The sequence below is a fragment of the Oryctolagus cuniculus genome, chromosome 2 (genome assembly GCF_051225735.1).
Source record: "Oryctolagus cuniculus isolate XC-2025 breed Fujian yellow rabbit chromosome 2, ASM5122573v1, whole genome shotgun sequence".
NCBI classification, from domain to species: Eukaryota; Metazoa; Chordata; class Mammalia; order Lagomorpha; family Leporidae; genus Oryctolagus; species Oryctolagus cuniculus.
In genome coordinates, this window is record NC_142868.1 from 18,441,980 (window position 1) to 18,460,573 (window position 18,594).

Genomic DNA, 18,594 nt, shown 5'->3' on the forward strand with positions numbered 1-18,594 from the left:
GGTCCAGATTTATGAGGTTTGACTGTGTACCATTTCAAAAGGAGAACTTTTGAAAATTGAGTTGGATATGTGGCTGTTGCTTTATATCCTCATGGAGAAAGTTGCACTTTTTTCCGCTCTTCTCTTTTCTTGGATACCAATGCTTCCAAAATAACCAATACACGATCTAGCAGTGGGGTTCTCTCCACTGAGCATATGGATGGTCTGTCCATGCGAGGTGAGGGTGAGACCCCTGTTTTTAGGCTCATTAGGCATTTAGTCAAACAGAGCTTTAGGACAATGCATCTGTCCACTATGACTGCTTCTCTCTCTCTCCACCACTGTCTCTTCCCTGTGGTTTTAATATGTCTTCAGGGAGTTTCTTCTCTTCTCAGTATAGTGTGGGGAGAATGTTTTTCTTGAATCCTCAATTAAAAAGAATTATAACCACTGAGAAAAAAGCTCTTCTGTTGATTAGCCTTTTTTCCCTCCATTTGAAGGGAATCAAATGACTGAAATATAAATTTGATTTGAACGTTTCTTAAATATCTTTTTTTCAAACATTGACAGAGATTTTTGCCTCTGCATTTTGATTTTGCACACTTTAAAAGTCAACCAGGATGACTCTTAACAAGCAAGAGTAGCAATTGCAAGAAGCAATCTAAATACAAGCCAGCAAAAATGATTAAGATGAAATGTCTTTTGCATGTCTGATCTATAAACACATCTAATGGACCAGCCAGAGGATGCTAGTATTATTATGGCAAGTAACATATTCTTAGAAAGTGAGTCCCGAATTTAATTTTTAACTGTCCCAAGGAATTTGAAAAGGCTGTCAAATATGGTAGTAGAATTTTCAGAAGTCACAAGAACAGCATTAAAATTAGAAAGACAGGAGAAGGCATTTATGCATTTGTTAAAGGGTCAGGCCTGCTTCAATTGAAAGAAATGATCACATATTTCATGAAAAGCATAGCATGGGCTGTTCCACATTAGTGGCATGCTTCAAAGCTGTTCTGCCTAATTTTGTTTTGTTCAGGAGCAGGAGCATTGCTTTACAACATTATAATTCCTTAAAGCTGTCTTAAATATCCTCAACTCTTGTGGGCCCCATTGGGTTGATAGCCTACCATGGATTAGTTTGAGTAGAGACTCAATGCAAAGAAGCATCACTCCAAATGAGATGATCAACATGAGATGATGGACTGCTGGGGGAAAAATCTGTGTTGATTGAGGGCACCAGAAAGATCAATTTGATTATGACTCAGGATGAAACCAGTTCTCACGATCTGTTTTGTTCTCTATGCAAAGAGCTCATCTTTTCCTGTCTGAGGGTTTCCTCTTCTCCAAACGTCTCCATTCTGCATCAACCTAAACCACTAGATTCCAGGAGTGAGGGAAAATAGTCCCACCAGAAAACATGGAAATCTTCTGTCTCCCTCACATGGGCATCAGCTGAACTTAACAGTGGAGTGAGTTCCTGGTCCTTGTTTCTGTTCTAAATTGGAGCACTTATGTTTTGCTATTGGAGAAAGTGGAGCTGAGCATGGAGAGGCCTTCAGGTGTATGTGAAAGAATTTAGTGAGAAGCTAAGTGGAAAACAACAACACATGGTCTGCTAGTTCAACAATTTGTTCTATTACGCACAGAAGTTAGGAACGTAATTATACTTTCAAGGATTCTACCGAAGACTGCGAAATTACAACATTTTCTTCTCGCTCCTATGTGCAGGGATGTTGCTTGGCAATGTGATATTGCTGCTTCTCCCAGTAAGAGGGGAAGTCTATTTCCCTATTCCTTGAACTTGACAGTGTAACTTGCTCTTAGCAAAGGTGAGGGGCAAACAGACATGCTTTGTGGCTGTTTCCTTCTCCAGATGACACAAGACAGAGACAGGTTGTCCTACCCGAGACTTCCTAGACGAGAGTTTGGCAAATTTTTTCTCTGAAGGGCAGTATAGTAAATATTTTAGTCTTTGCAGGCCATATGTTCTCTGTCACAACTTCTCAACTCTTTCCAATGAATGAATCTAATTGTGTTCTAACACCTTTTATTCTTTTAAATAAAAACAGGTATGGTCCACAGCCCATAGTCGATCAATTCTTTCTTGAGGGAAGTCCATCTGCCAAGCTCCAGACAAGTAAATGAGACCATCCTAGGTTATTTAACCCCAGTTGAGCCTCCAGCCACAATGTGTGCATCACGAGGCACAGAGAAGAAAAACTACTGAAATGATACCTGACTCACGGTAACTCTGGGGTGATTTATTATTCAGAAAAAGACAAATGGTGTCTTCTCTTAGGACTTGCATGTTCATTTGCTTGTAGGTACCAAGAAGGGGGGTGAGGGTGGGGAATGCTTGTGATGGTGCAAAGGATATTGTTGTATCAAACTAGAAGATTTAAGTCTGAGACCAAAAGAGAGTCAATGTGTCTCTCTGGAATAGCTATATCCCAATTTCTGTTTTCCTAAGAACTTGGTAATACCCAGTCCTCAAATTTAAGTGCTTAGAGGATTTGACAACTGTATGGAGTGTCTTCTCATGACACCCCTGGCAGCAGCATCTTGAGTTTTGGGAAATTTTGAATAATTACAGCTGAGAGTCATCTTTTCTACTATGCTTAAGCTAACTGCAGGCTCACCAATGATGTTGGGTAAAAATGTGGAAAAGTGGGCAGAGACAATTTTGGAATCCATAGCCAGAGCTCACATACGAAAGCAGGAAATTAGATTCATTTGTCTCAACCCGTTTAGTCATACTTTTGATGGGAATATTGCTATTTGATATATCATTTCTTTTCTTTGAAATTTTAAACTGTCACTTTTAAGATCTGACTGTTTATTATGACATGTCATTCTTCAAGTCCACAACAATCACCAAGGAGACATATGAGATATGCTCTTAATGCCAGATTTCCTATAAATCACGATGTCTTCTTTCCTCTGAAAAGAAAGGGGTGGAAGCCAGAGATGACAGGGGGCACCTGTGCTTCGTTATGTAAGATTTGAGCCTGGAGTTAATAACCTGAAATGTATTCATGCAGTGAACTTCTGCAAATGTGAAATTTCTGTGCTTCACAATCGAAATTCATTACCAACAGAGAGGTTTAAAACCAGAGAAAATGACTGGGGAAAACTGTTTGAGACCAAACAAGAAAAACACAGTATAAAACTGAAACGGATGACCTGGCATTATGTGAGGTTAGTAATATCTTACCTATAAAATATTCCTGTATAAAACCTTAATAGATGATCATGAATGTATGCAGGGAGCTGTGAAAGGAAAACTTAAAGGCTAAAATTAAACACATATTCAAACAGGATAATGGCAGCATTTACGAGGATAATCTATGCAGGTTCAATTTGATGTTGAAAATGGCCACAGGACATATACCCATCTCCAAATGTCATATAAATATTTTTTTAAAAATCTTGCTCAAATTTGTATTGTCAATTTGACATGGAAACTAATGCCAAAAATAAAAATTTTTGCTTTGTAGTAATTTGTAAATTATTTGTAAAAATGAGGTACATTTAAAAAAACCAGGTTTTAAAAAATTCATTTATTTATTGGAAAGTTAGAGTTTCAGAGAGTGAGCGGAGACAGAATAAATAGAGAGAGAGCTTCCATCCACTGTTCACTCCCTAGATGGTTGCAACGACCAGGGTTGGACCAGGCTGAAGCCAAGAGCTTCATCCAGAAATCCCACATGAGTGGCAGAGGCCCAGTTTCCACTGCTTTTCCCAGGTCATTAGCAGGGAGCTGGAATGAAAGTGGAGCAGCTCGGACTAGAACTGGTGCCCATATGGTATTCCGGCATTGCAGGCAGTGGGTTTACCTGCTGCTTCTCTATAACGCTGGCTCCCAAAAAACATTTTGTTGTTAAATTTACTTACCCAGAAATGAGAGTCAGGAAAACATGTCAACTCTGCCCCCTCTTATGTCACATGTCACAAGTTCATTCATTCATGCAAGGATTTCATATCTATTTATCACTTAGGTTGGCACAGGCATCATGGTAGGTGCTGGTGTAGGAATAAAAAAAAAAAAAAAAACACACTTTCTCTGCTTTCATGGAGTGAGCAATCTAGTGGAGGTGAAAGACCCTAATTGTGTCATAGATAACTTTAAATTGTGAAACATAGGAGTAAGAAGAGGACAAAGTAATGAAATTTTGTAATAGAGCTTGACTCAAGAATCCAGGGAGTGCTTCCTTGAAGGATCCATTTCCTGAAGACACAGAGAAACTCAGACTCAGGAAACGCCATGTGCAAAAGCCAGTCCTGGGATAAGAGGTAGAATGGATGAAGAGCAGAGTGTGGCTGCCCCTCAGGTGTTCATTAAGACCTTGCAATCATAAAACATTGGGGCTGGGAGGGGCACTTGTGATGCCCTAGCTCAATCTCTTCATCTTACAGGCCAGGAAACAGACTCAGAGGGGTTAAGTGACTTGGCCAAGGTGACACTGCTAATGAGTGGTGGAGCTGGGATCAGAGCCCAGGGCTCCTAATTATCCTTTTAATGCTTTCCTACCACACCATGCTGATTCTTTGTATCTGTGTTAATGAGTAGATCAAAATGCTGTGAAATTAGCATAATAATTATTTGTATATAAATACTGCTTTCAAAGTACTGCTATACAACATAGTTTAGCTTTCACAACCCAGGCTTACAACCTGTCAGTGTATGAGTCACAAATAATTGACTTTTCCTCATAAAAGGGTACAGAACAAAATCCAAGTTTCAGACTTGAGTAAGTTAACATGAATCCTATACTAATGGATTCTAGGTTAATGATATTTGACTATATGTCGATTTGTGGCTTTATTCAGTAACTATAGACCTGTGTCCCAGGTGTTGTGCTGGGGCTAAAATGGTCCAATTTGGTGAACAAGACCCCATTACTTCTTTCAATACATTTACAGTCCACTGATTGAACGTATGCAGTACTTTTCTTCTTTTTTGAAACATTTATTTATTTGAAAGGCAGAGAGGGAGAAATACAATGAGATCTATCTCATGGTTCACTCCCCAGATGGCTACAACATCCAGGTCCAGGCCAGGCAGAAGCCAGGAGACAGGAACTCCATCTTAGTATCACACGGGTGTAGTGGGGGCCCAAGAGCTGGGATCTTCTGCTGCCTTCCCAGGTGCATTAGAGGGGAGGGGGGGGGGAAGTGGAAGGGCTGGAACTTTAACCAGCACGCCCATATAAGATGCCTGCGTTGCCAGCAATTGCTTAAGCTGCTTTCTCAAGACAACACAGACTCGTTTTTCTGCTTTGTGCATCTGAGAACAGAGGGTGTTTTGAGCTACTGCTTGTCACAAGAAGGATGGCACAATGCTTCTGGACGCAATTTTGGTAGAATATCTCCCTAAAGAACATTTAAGACAGGTAAATTTCTGAGATGAGGGCAAGAGGTGAGGGAGATGGTGCCTGGGTGGAGATTGTAGTTGTTTCTTAATTAGGCCTTGGTTAGGTCTTCAAATAGAAATTACCTGGTGTGCTCCTGTGACAGATTGCACTGCTTTAGAGAGCTGGTGATGAGATCCAGTCATTGAATTACACTGAACTATAAACTTCATTTGTTCTTAGATGCATAGTGATTTGCTATAATAATGATCATCCATTTGCTGGACAGCTGAGATTTTTTAAAAGCCTGATTGCTTTTGGCATTGCGTTATTTGTCCTGGAAGAATGTAACACATTTGCAGCAATTCTCAGTTTCTGCAAACAAGAGTTTCTATCGCTCACAAATGCTGGCCACTTAAGACATGTGTGTTGAAACTGGGCATTATTTTCTAGCAATTCCACAGCAGAGAATTCACTTTGCTTTTTTGTAAACAGCCTCATGAATATCCCCATTTCTAAACTTCAAGAGAGTTCATTTGAGCTACTGAGTTTATGGACATGAGGATCAAGGAAAGTTCTCAAACAAGGGTACACGCTATTAATTTTCTTTGACTAATGAAAGCCAAAGGATTCTATACAAACCCTTTCTTAAAAAAAAAAGCATCTGAGGCCAGCACCGCGGCTCAGTAGGCTAATCCTCTGCCTGCAGTGCTGGCACCCCGGGGTCTAGTCCCAATTGGGATGCCAGAATCTGTCCCTGTTGCTCCTCTTCCAGTCCAGCTCTCTGCTGTGGCCCAGGAAAAGTAGTGGAGGATGGCCCAAATGCTTGGGCCCTGCAGCCGCATGGGAGACCAGGAGGAAGCACCTGGCTCCTGGCATTGGATCGGCACAGTGTGCCAGCTGCAGCACACTGGATGTGGCAGCCATTTGGTGGGTGAATCAATGGTAAAAGGAAGACCTTTCTCTCTGTCTCTCTCTCACTGTCTGACTCTGCCTGTAAAAACAAAAAATGCATCCGGGCCCGCACTGTAGCATAGCTGGTAAACCCTCTGCCTGTAGTGTGGGCATCTCATTTGGGCACTAGTTCAAGTCCTGGCTGCTCTACTTCCTATCCAGCTCTCTGTTGTTGCCTGGGAAAGCAGTAGAAGATGGCCCAAGTCCTTGGGCCCCTGCGCCCACGTGGGAGACTCGGAGGAAGCTCCTGGCTTTGGATTGGTGCAGCTCTAGCTATTGCGGCTATCTGTAGAATGAACCAGAGGATGGAAGACTTCTCTCTGCCTCTGCATCTCTAACTCTGCCTTTCAAATAAATAAATGTTGAAAAAAAGAAATGAATCACTTCTCTGGCCCCAACTACTCACCTGATAAGAATCTAAAACCCTGGCCAAGTCACACCAGGTGAGAACCTGATGATGTTGATCTCCTTTGATGATCACTGGTGATATCGACCCTCATCTCTGATTCAGATCCTTCTCAGCTTATCCATTGTGAAAATGCCAATGGAGTGATTCTGTTGTACTTACAGAAACAAAATTCACAGGCCTGGTTTCTCTCGCACAGCGACTTCATATACAGAGTTGAGAATAGAAGAAAGGTCATTTCTAAAGAAAGTGACATTTACTCTGTATTCACTGAAAAGCCAAAGGAGTTTCCTCATTCACCCATACCAACCAAGCTCTGAGTCTCCCCCACAAGAGGTGAAAGACTGCTCCTATCTGCTCCGGCATCACGCTTCATGCCCAAGATCTGTGCAGAAAAATGGCTCCATGCAGGTACAAGTCTATTGTCCTTATCTCAGCCTTATTTTGTTTGGAATTCAGTCTTACTTGACAATTTTTTTTTTTACTCTGGCATCACAAAACTAATGCCCACTTCCTTTGTGAATTAGTCTTCCATGAGTGTCATTTTCCACTGCTGTCTCTTACAGGCTAAGGCAGGAGCTAAGCAGATGTGTATATGAGGATGTTTCAGAAAGTGAATAGAAAGAAAGTAAGACAAACATACTCAGGGTCAACACATTTTGAAACCCATGCATATAAGGGGGTCTTTATAAAGTTCACAGAACATGTTATAGTGATAAAACTGTGCATTGATTTCAAAAACTCCTTGCACCAAAAATAATTTGATTCTGTTTTTCCATAGTTTTTGAAGTACATATATATTTTAAATGTAGATCATGTTTGTATAGAATGTGTATACGTGTAAGTAGGCATATGTTTGCATGTATATTGGCTTTGTATATATATGCACATATATATGCAAATCATGCAAGGGTTCCAGAATTTCAGAAGAAACACAAATAGCCAGGCAGCAGTTGATTAAATCTAGACCAAAACCAGGGATAATTGAGTAAAGTCAAATCAACCAACAATTTCCGGAGCAATTAAAAATCAATGGTTTTCCCTAAATTGTGAAAGATCTTTTCCAAAGTCCTAAATATAACCAGACTACCTGAATTCAGTTTGGAATAGGAAGTATCACAGACAAGTCAATTTTTAAGCAGTAGCTTAATGTGGACATAGGATACAATTCCATCTATTTCCAGCATACCATTGAGGTTTAGGGACATAGGTGCCAGTGCAGAAAAAGGACAGAGAAAAGGTTCTGTGCTCTCCAACTTGGCCTGAGTCAGACCTATATAACCTCTATACCACATAATGGACAATCATGAGTTAATTATCGTTTGCTCAATGCAAACGGCTGGAAACCTGCTTTGAAGAACAGTTAATCATATAAACTGTGGATATAAGTTGTGGCTTTGCCTCTTCATAGCGGTACAACTTTGGGTAAATGGCTTATTTGTGTTTGATTCCTCACCTGTATGAGGAATTTCAGTAGTCTCTACCTTATTGGCTTATTGTAAAGATCTAATGAATTAGCGTATGTGAAGTAAGTATAACAAATCTTGACTTGAGAAAGTGTTCCAAATTGTGATTCATTAAGAAATGTTTGCTCCGAGATAATTTAGGACATGGAGAAATTGAAAAGCTTGGGAGGTGAGAAATTCGTTGAGTTAGAACTGAACTGGAACTGTGAAACTAGGTTTTGAAATAATAAACAGAGTAATTATTAAGAGTAACTCTTACGGCATTACATTTAAGATTTGAACCTTGCTCAAACTTCTTTAATGTTTAAGACCTATAAATGTCAGAGCACACTAATTTCTTTGGCTTTCTATAAATGCCAGTGACTTTGAGAATTGCTCTCCCTTTAGTTTATCTGGCAAGAGTACAACCTTAAAGGGTATCCAAGAGGGCCTTGGTGGCCTGTTCTCTTCCCAGTGGATAATGCAGGTTACTGAAGTCAATCAGTCCTTTGGGGGAGATTTGGTATGCTGCCACTTGAACTCGTTTCTGAATGGGGTTCCCAAGGACAGAGGAGAGACACAGGCCCTCTGTCAATGAATGGCCTACTCATTGGGGGAAAGGTGTTGACCAATATATACTAATGTCTAATTCATCTGGAATTGTCAGCATAAGAATTTCATGTAATGAAATACTCCAAATAACCAAAGCTTGTCACATTTGGATCCCAAGAAAGTGATTTAAATATTTCAAATGAAAATCCTTCTAATAGAATTAAACACACTTGACCAGTGGCTCTAGAGAAGAATTTTGCCTTTACTTAATAATGCAAGATCATCATTATGGACATCAATTACTGAACTGTGCTGTAGTCTAGGGGCTACTGGGGTATGAAGGACTGTTTGCCCCTGTCCTAAATGACCCCAGATGGACATTCTTTCTGTAGTTTCTCTGTTTTTGCTCATGGATAGGCAGTTAGCTTTCTTGCCTTCTCTCTAAGGATTTGAACAACCAAAGAAAACAGATTTTAAGAATTCTTCTGAACTAAAGTAATTAGATCTACCTTGTTGCTTGAAAGTTAAGGTAAATAAAAAGAAGACTTGATCTTTTGAGCCCCTTCTATGTGCTAACAAGGTTTGCACTCCTCCTTATCACTTAGTTCTCTAACAATTTTTTCAATATTGGGCATAAAGGGTTTCCTTACTTGACCTGGCTATGTTTCTCAAGGTTTAGTATACACAACGATCCCAGGAAAAGCTTGAGAGAACCGTTTCCCAGCTGTCACCTCCAGAGACTCTGATTCAGTAGGTCTGTGGAGAGGCCCAAACATTTGAATTTCTAACAAGTTCCCAGGTGATGGTAATGATGATCACGAAGTAAAGTTCCCCCGATGATATAGCTCAAAAATGACAGATGGAATTCTAACCAATGAGTCTCTAACATCAGAGCACATTATTTTCATGAAATCACACTGTTTTGAACATGTTGACATAAATTTTGGCTAATGAGACATAATTTGTGCTCATTATGGTGTAGAGTCTGAATGATGCTCTAAATGTTAGCTAGGAAGGTAGATATTAGCCTATGTGTGTGAGAAGGACTGTAGAACAAAAATAAGAATTTTTCATGCAGTTGAATGAGGAACGAAATGTAGAAGCCAGTCTTAGCAGTAGGCAAGCATTTCCACATTAAAAGTTCTTACTTATTCAATAACCTTGTTGGGTGGGTCCCTGCCCTCTCTGGGGGCAGCTTAGGGGACTTCCCTGTACCAGGGGGGCAATTAGGTCCAACAACACTATGCTAATAATGTCCTCAGAGGAATTCCACAAAATACTTGTCCAGAAAACCCTCCAGCCAGTAATACCCCAAAAGATGGAGGTGGAGTTGAGGACAGTAGCCCCATACCCATTTCTGTTAAAAAAAAAAACTCCAGTCTAAAGCAGACTGGGCTCCGAGTCCTTTCTTGATGTCTGCCTGGTCTGTCAGGTGTCTCCTCTTCATTAAACTTCACAAGCGTGCTCACTGCTCTCCGTCTCACATGAAACTTTTCTAGTCTGAAGACAAGAACTTCTGATCCAGCTGTCTTTGGTAACACAAACAGGTACATTTAGTAGATAACTTGACAGCTCCAGACTCAGCAATGTTGGTTACCTAATTAGCCCCTATGCCGTCTATGCATTTACATAGATATTTACTTAATTTCAGTCAGTATTTTTATGCAGGTCACGTTGGCAGTGCTGTGCTACATCAGGAAACAAGATACACAAATTCTTGTCCCTCGTGAAGCTTCCAGTTTCACAGAGGAAATTGGACATAAAAAGAACAAGATCATTTCAGAACATGGTAAATGCTCTGATGAAGGCTTCCTGATAGAGAATGGTGACTGTGAAGAAGTCACTGAGCAGACAGATAAGGCCTCTCCAAGGGTTTCATAGTTGAGGTCACACTTCATTGACATAGAGAACAAGGACACTTGAAACTCGGCCAGTAAATCATTACAGGGAGCATGAATTCAGAGTTGAGTTATTAGCTTAGTTTAAGAAGGAGAAAGGTCTGTGTTCATCCCCAGGGAAGCAGTAGGCAACAGGAGAGTTAGAAAGATGGTGGAACAGTGTTGAAAAAGAACTCTTCAGTACAAGAGCTATGTGGTAGCAAAGAAGGAAAATACAATGAATATGAGTAGAGCAACCAAGAAATTTGGGGGAAGACTTGAAGAAGGGCTTGGTAGTGGAAGAGTCCCTAAAGGAAGAGAGCTTGAACTTTGTTGATGTGTGAAGGAGAGAGTTTGCAGAGACTTTGGAGGAAAACAAGCTGCTACAATGGCATTGGCCATGCATTGAAAGCATCAATTCCATTAGATTTTAGAATATTTAAAGGCATGCGAGCCGGCGCCGTGGCTCAATAGGCTAATCCTCCACCTTGCGGCGCCGGCACACCGGGTTCTAGTCCCGGTTGGGGCACCGGATTCTGTCCCGGTTGCCCCTCTTCCAGGCCAGCTCTCTGCTATGGCCAGGGAGTGCAGTGGAGGATGGCCCAGGTGCTTGGGCCCTGCACCCCATGGGAGACCAGGAAAAGCACCTGGCTCCTGGCTCCTGCCAGGATCAGCGCGGTGCGCCGGCTGCAGCGGCGGCCATTGGAGGGTGAACCAGCGGCAAAGGAAGACCTTTCTCTCTCTGTCTCTCTCTCTCACTGTCCACTCTGCCTGTCAAAAAAAAAAAAAAAAAAGAATATTTAAAGGCATGCAAAGAGTGTTAATACTTAGAGGCATGGAGAGAGTTAAGTGCAGTATGATGGCCGAGAGTTTTGTTTGGTTGTGTATACGTATATATTTAAAGAGTGGTTAACCATAACCCTGAATTAAAATCTCCTGACGCTTAATGATACAGCTGCCTAGACCCCATTCCAGATGAATTAAATAGAAAGCTGTGGGGAGTTGGGCCCAGGGCAAGGCGTGCAGTTTTGATGCACATGCTACTCCCCACTGAGAATCATTACCCTAGAGCAGGTGTTAGCAACCTTGACTGCACATTAGAATCACTTGGTTAAGCTTCAGAAATAATCCATGCCTAGATCTCACCTCAGAGCAGTTAAGTCAATTTCAGAGAGTTGGGTACCTGAGCACTGGTATTTTAAGTACAAAAGGTGATCAGCAGGCTCCTCAGGTGATTCTAACTAAGGTGCGGCCACCCATGTGGAACCACACCTGGGGCTACAATGATCAGTGATACATGGTTCCTAGAGAGAGAGTTATCGACAGTGATAAACTTCTTGTAAGTTTCTTGGAATTCCCTTGATGATAGCACTGGAAATGTTGAGTCCCAGTTTGCAAGCCACTGTGAGGCTAACTGTGATGACTGGTCACCTTCCTGGTGAGGGAAGTTTCTGATGGGGGCTTGAAGGGTGTGGGAATGGAAGATGAGTCTGGAGAGGTAATTCTAGATTATAATGGGCCTTCTTTATATGGCCAGAAGTTTTGCATTTTATACCAAAGGCATCTGGGGAGGCACTGAGAATGTTGGAGCAGGTGGTGGGTGAACATATTTGTGACCTTCTCTGAGTTTTGACTTTGATTTTAGAAAGATTCTTGGAGGAAGCTCTGGAGTCTTAGGCTTTTTTCTTTGGAGTCCCGCTGACTTATTCAGGAACTAACTCATTTAACCCCTCTCTGCATGCCAGGCTCATTAGGAGAACGCAGGGGTCGCACTTGCACAGCACAACATTCACAGGAAAGCAGTTTCCATTGCTTGTGTGGGTTCTTCAGATGACACAGCCTAGGAAGTTGTCGAGTCTTCAGTCATGGGATTCCGCAAGGGTCTGCGGCCCATCTGCGCTCTGCTTCAGTCTTAGCAAGTTCATCAACCTGCGTCTCAAGGTAGCAGCTCCAAAGAACAGAGCTTGCCCCCTAACCCAGATGGTGCTGAGAAGATTAATGAAGTTTATTTTAAAAGGATTTTGCACTCTTGGAGGAAATTTCCCACATAGATGCTTCTTCTGTTGCAGAAACAACAGTAAATTCATAGCAAAATGAAGCCTACCTAATTTTTGTAAGTCAATGTATTTTCTTGCTAGGAAAGGCCACAAGTGTAAGGTCCCATTTTAAAACCTGAAGTATCATGATGCAGCATTAGTGTTTGGTGCTGCTTAACATTTTAATGTCACTCTTCTACCAATGTATAGATTGATAGAATATATTTATTTTCCAGATACTTATTGACCTATACATTTAATTGAATGGATCTTGGATAGGTAGTGTTTCACGCTGACTCTCATCCACATCTCTTGGTTTTCTTACTCTCCTCTGATTCTTAAAAGAAATAAATGAGGGGCCCAGTGTTATGGTGCAGTGGGCTAAGCCACCACTTGCAATGTTAGCATCCCATCTCAAGAGTGCTGGTTTCAATCTTAGCTATTCTGCTTCTGATTCAGCTCCTTGCTAATGGGCATGGGAAAGCAGTACAAGAAGGCACAATAACTGAGGCCCCTGCCACCCATGTGGGAGACCTGGGTGGAGTACCAGGATCCCGGCTTCAGCCTGGCCCAGTCCTGGCAGTTGTGGCCATTTTGGAGAGTGAAACTACAGATGGAAAGTCTCTCTCTCTGACTTTCCCTCACTTTTGCTCTGCCTTTCAAATAAATATTTTTTAAAAGAAACAAACCATTCAGCTCATTGTTACATTACAAATAAAAAATAATACAAATTATGAAATAAATATAAAATCACAATAACTTTTCCTAGAAATGATAAATACATCTACCTACGTAAGTTATTTGGAATTTGTCTACATTAGTCTCTTCTTTACCATTTATTTGTTTATTTATTCATATCATTATGGACACAAGCTTATTTTATATTTTGCATTATAATTTAATGTGCTGTTAATTTTGTTCAGAATATTTCAGCCTCATCAATGGCAACTCAGTTTAATTGTATTCTCCTTTAGCATTCCCCCATAATTTTTTATTTTGGGGTACTTGATTATTATGGGCACAGCAAGGTGTTCCAGGACCATCTTATATATTCCTTGATCTAGTGATAACATCAACAGGTTATTTTATCTGATGTCGCATTAGAAAACAAGATCTGAGTATTGGGATGCACTTCTGTTTTTTAGAGTTGTCCTTAGCCTCACTAAAATATTAAACATTAGTCTGTGTTTGGGGAGAGAGCTATTTATCATTAACTATGCTTTACAAATTTTACTGAATGCAATTTTTTTTCAGTTTTTTTTGGACATATGCAACACCATTTTAAAATCCAGCTGTAAAACTTAGATGATTTCATCCAGTAGCAATTATGTGTGTGAGATTTGATTTGATGTGTGGTTTTTTCTACCTGCTTTCCATGTTCTGGCAGATTTTCCAAAGTTCCCCTCTTAGATCTTGTCTCTGTGTTTAACTAGTCCTCTGCCTAGTGAAGCCAAGAACTACATACCTGGCCCTGCTGCCATCTCCCAATATCCTAAATACTGTCTGGTATACAGAGAACACTATGTGTTTGCCAAGTGAAAAAATTAATAAGTATATCCTGATAAGAGGATCCATGGCAAGCTATTATTCATTAAAAGAGGCTTAATATGATCTCTTTTTGATGTTTGAATTGGTAGAGGTTGCAAATGGAGGATGAGTACCTTAGGTTAGGCAGTAATTTTCATTGTCTTTTAGTCTATTGCTTCTTCTCCATCTGTTGCTGGGTTTGTCCTTTTAGATGACCAACCTTTCAAATAAAGTGTTGGGAGGGGAAGTCCAAAGAAGGCAGCCTCAAGTAGAAGGAACCAGCAACAGGGTATGGTGAGAAGACAGAGGGACACTTCGGCCACTTTCTTTGCCTCGTAAGGGATCATCCCTAGAAGATGGAGTGTACCAGACTTTGTGGTGGGCCATATTTTCTCTTTTTCCTTCTTATATAGCTTTTTCCTCTCTCTGTCATTCATTTTATGGCAGTGATGTTGGGATACTATGTACGAGGGACTGGGTATCAAACACATATGTCATACATAACCCTTGTAATCTCTATAACTAGGTATTAATTTAACCATTTTATAGACAAAGCATCTGAGGCTCTGAGCAGTTAAGTAACGTGTTTAAGGCCCACCAGCTCCAAAGGGCAGATATTGAGAACATAAAGCAAGATATCATGTGATCTATGGACAGCCTTCGCAATCATGTTTCCTGCTGGAGTTGTGACATCCCATGTGGTAGCCCCTAGACATTGATGGCCTTTTCAATGTAAATTAGTTATAATTAAATAAAACAATATTTTTTTCAGTTGACTGAGCCAGGATTCATGAAATCTAGTAACCACATGAGGCTAATGGCTGTCCTATTGGAATAAGCAGATATAGAATAGTTCCATGATTGTGGAAAATTATCCTAGACAGCACTGGCTATAGGAGTAGCGGACTAGGAAGCAAATAACTTCCTGCACATCCCAGTTAACAGGCACTTGTGCAGGAGTTCAACTTCTATTTCCTACCTTCTTCCCCTATCCAAGTGGAAGCTGCTGACCCAGCAACTTCTCTGCTTTGTAACTGGACATCCCCTGGAGGAAGAATACAGATCTTTTCAATAATTGCTATGGACTCCCAAGGGTGCCCAGATGCTGCCTTCCTGTAAAAACAAGAAAGGCAGCCAACATAGTCCAGATTTCACTCTGTTCCTTCAGCAGTAACTTACAGTGGATGGCATTCTGCTTTTCATTTTTGTCTCAGAATTCTTGTTAGACTTGTAAATTGGATAAGCTTCAATATTACATCTGTCCTTCAAGGACTTAGATTTTTTTTTTTTATTTTTTAATCTCCAATTTGATCTGGGACCAATGTCAGATCTTTTTTCCACAGCTGTGGAATATAGTTCGCATAAGCCCACATCACCCGCATTTGAAGACTGAGACAAGGGTGAGCCCTCCTGGATAATACAGATAAAGGTTCCTGCACGATTGTTTGAGCACAAAGCTATCTAAGAGTTAGAGCTTGTATAAACCAGGGGGGTTAATCAGTTCTCTAATGGAGGCTTAACTGCTCTCAAATTTCTAAAGAAAAGTCTCTCTGAAAAGTGCTGTGCCTTTTGCAGTCAGAGAGGAATTAAAAAAAAAAAAAAAGTGTGTGTGTGTGTGTGTGTGTGTGTGTGTGTGAGGGAGAGAGTGGGAGTGAGGGAGAGAAGGTGAGAGATGTCTCGCACCCAGTCAGTAGGCAGGGGGCAGGAAGCCATGGGCCTTACCCTTGTTTTGCTGCTGTTGTTGGTTTTCATATTTGATTTTAAGCAACTTTGTGCAGAGAAGGCCCTGCGTGTTCATAGGGATGGGGGGTGGGTTAGCGCAGAGAGCGGTCAGTGGTTTAAAGGGCCTTTTCTGTCTCGGGAGTGGGAGGGCTGGGTATGATGGATGGACTGGAGCTTGCTAGGAAAATGCCCTTAGAAGCTGAGAACGTACAGATCAGCTGCCCACGGCTCCTCTGTGGGGGTTTCCAGTAGTTACTCTCATGTCCCTTACATTGTAAACAAAGCAGAAACAAAAATAAATGGATTGCCTCAAGAAACTTCAATAGAACGGTGAAGAAAGTCTCAACTATGGCATTGCAGAGCCTGGTTTCCGAAAGCTGGTAAAGCACCCATTACCTAAGACGAGAGAGACTGAAACTCCGGAGTTTCTTATTAACAACCTAAAGCAAAGCTCCGACCCCTTTATACATTTTCAATTCATTCAGGGCTTTCTGCTCTGCGATAGAGTCCTAAGTGATTCTTTCCCTGGTTAGGATTGAAGACCTGATTTGGAAACACTACAATAAAGCAAACTCAAATTCCCAAAGCACAAAATGCAGAAGCAGACATTTATTTCTTCAATACAGTGGAGATTTTCTAGAAATTTAACTTCTGATTAGAAAACTTCTTACACTGGAAAATTTCAGCAATGAAATTACAGTAATAAGCCAAATGCAGGTCTGCTTGAGGTCGAATGAAATTTAGATGAAAAATCCAGGATTATCAAAAAGAATGAGGGAACTTGAAGTTTCTGTGCATTCAAGGTCAACGGGTTGGACTCTTTCATTTTTGATTTTTATGGCAGCACATAATTTCTTTTCCAAGTTGGCTCCTTTTTTCCTCAAGCAATAAATTTTGGGTTATGATGGTGAACCTCACCTGTAATCAAGCCGGTACGTTCCCCTGTCTGAAACCATCTCTAGCACCAACCACTTTAGTATGCAATGAATTATTTCCTTTCATAGAAAATAATAAATAGAACAGTCACCCAGTAAGATTTCTGGGAAGGATATAGTAATCCAGTCATTTCACTGTTGAGAAACTGGGGCACAGGGAGAGAAACAGTAGTGAACAATTCACATTGAGCTTACCCTCCTCAAAAATAAGAAGAGCTGGAGTAATCATGTAGCTTCTAATTCCACATGGGTTTTCTCTGTAGCAAGCTCCGTATACCAATTCTTGGGAAATAGCACTAGTGCTGCTTCTGTTCCTTTCTACTTATGTTTCCTTGCAGTCTGAGTCATTATTCCTTTATCATTCACTCTTCCCAGTAAGATTGTAAGTTTTTTATAGGTCAGCCTTAATGCTTTAAACCTGTGTTTCTGTCATGGTACCAAGCACAAACATCCCCAATGACAACTATGACAAGAGATGCCCAACTGACCGATTGCCAGACACTTCTAGATTTGACTTTAGGAGTCTCACTTTCAAATCTCCAGGAGGAAGTAGGGGCTCAGGGAATTTGGGCTGATACCAGAGAAAATCCTCATCTCTGGAGATTTTCCTGAGACACGTGTGGTTTCGGTAGTTCCTGTTTAGGGAGCCTTACCCTTTAGTTATGCCATGTTGAATAAAGGGAAGGACTGTAAAGAAAGGATTTATGACTGAGAGCTTCCTTAATTATAGGCAACTGTAATAAGTCCTTCACTCTCTTAATGATTGGGGAATTAAGACAATGCTTAATAGAAATTGACAGGATCCATTGTCATTGCAGAGAAGGTTCTGTTACGGTCTGGAGTGCCCTGCCAACTATCCCAGGATTTAGGGTTCCCCAGAGGCTCAGTAACATCTCAGACCATAAGGTCTCCAAAGGAGGCACTAATGGTCCACCTCGTTATGATGTGAAGATAATGGCTGTGTGACATCCATATCCACTGAGATGGTAATGGCTCTGTAAAAACTGTTATGATGTCAGCGGCAGAAGAAAAAATCTCATTTGCACTTCATAATCTTTGGTTTCTAATATACTATAGGATCTGAATTACACTAGACTTATTTTAAAAATCTGGCTTAATGGAGACAATGCATATGATGCTCTAAAAAATATCAGAATCCTCTCTTAAAACAGCTGTTATCACCCTTATATTACTGCATAAATGAAGAGTAAGATTAGTAATGTTCTCATAGTACTGAAATACTTATGAGTAATGGAATAAAAAACAAAGATTTAAATTTTCCTTAATTTACATACTCATTTACTCCTGGGAGTGAAAAGAAGTTCTGTTTTTAGAAGGCTTTAAAAAAGCAGAGGGGAAAAGAAAAGCCCAATAATCCTAACAGGAGTGGTTGTTAAAGGATACTGAGGACTTCCTATGCATCATGTCCTGCAAGTTCTCACTGTCATCTTGCAAAGTCATCTCTGGATTGTGCATCCCATGACCCTTACTGTACAGATGGGAGCAGGAAGTGCAGAGTGGTTAGGGGTGCGGTCCATGATCTTGTAGGCAGTGCACAGCCGGGGTGAGATTCAAATGCATCTGATCGGACATCAGGGTTGGGTTGGGCCATAATGTTTAGGATTGTGTGCTTGGAAGAATTATGGGTTTCAGGATCAGGAGAAATGGGCTTGTGTTTGGCCACTAAATAGTTGTGTGACCTTGGACAAATTATTTCACCCCTCAAGATGTTGTGGACTAGTAAATCTTAGAGACATTTTTCCATCTCAACATTTTTACCGACAAGTACATCACAACAGTAGAGCTG

At 40.9% G+C, this 18,594-nt stretch overlaps 1 long non-coding RNA gene across 25 annotated transcripts in view; it reads left to right on the plus strand.

Moving 5' to 3' along the window:
* Positions 1-2,055: 2,055 nt before the first annotated feature.
* The window catches only part of LOC149127696 (uncharacterized), a 190,314-nt gene continuing 173,775 nt past the window's right edge, over positions 2,056-18,594 (plus strand). For 4 of the 25 annotated variants that reach the window (XR_016229796.1, XR_016229798.1, XR_016229795.1 and 1 more), the window contains exons 1-3: positions 5,153-5,375; positions 6,450-6,730; positions 6,858-7,104. This is a non-coding gene — a long non-coding RNA (uncharacterized LOC149127696). Of the gene's footprint in view, positions 2,228-3,023; positions 3,181-5,152; positions 5,376-6,449; positions 6,731-6,857; positions 7,105-12,312; positions 12,563-18,594 lie in introns of those variants that run through there. The other 21 variants (XR_016229803.1, XR_016229797.1, XR_016229800.1 and 18 more) reach the window with 16 other exon arrangements.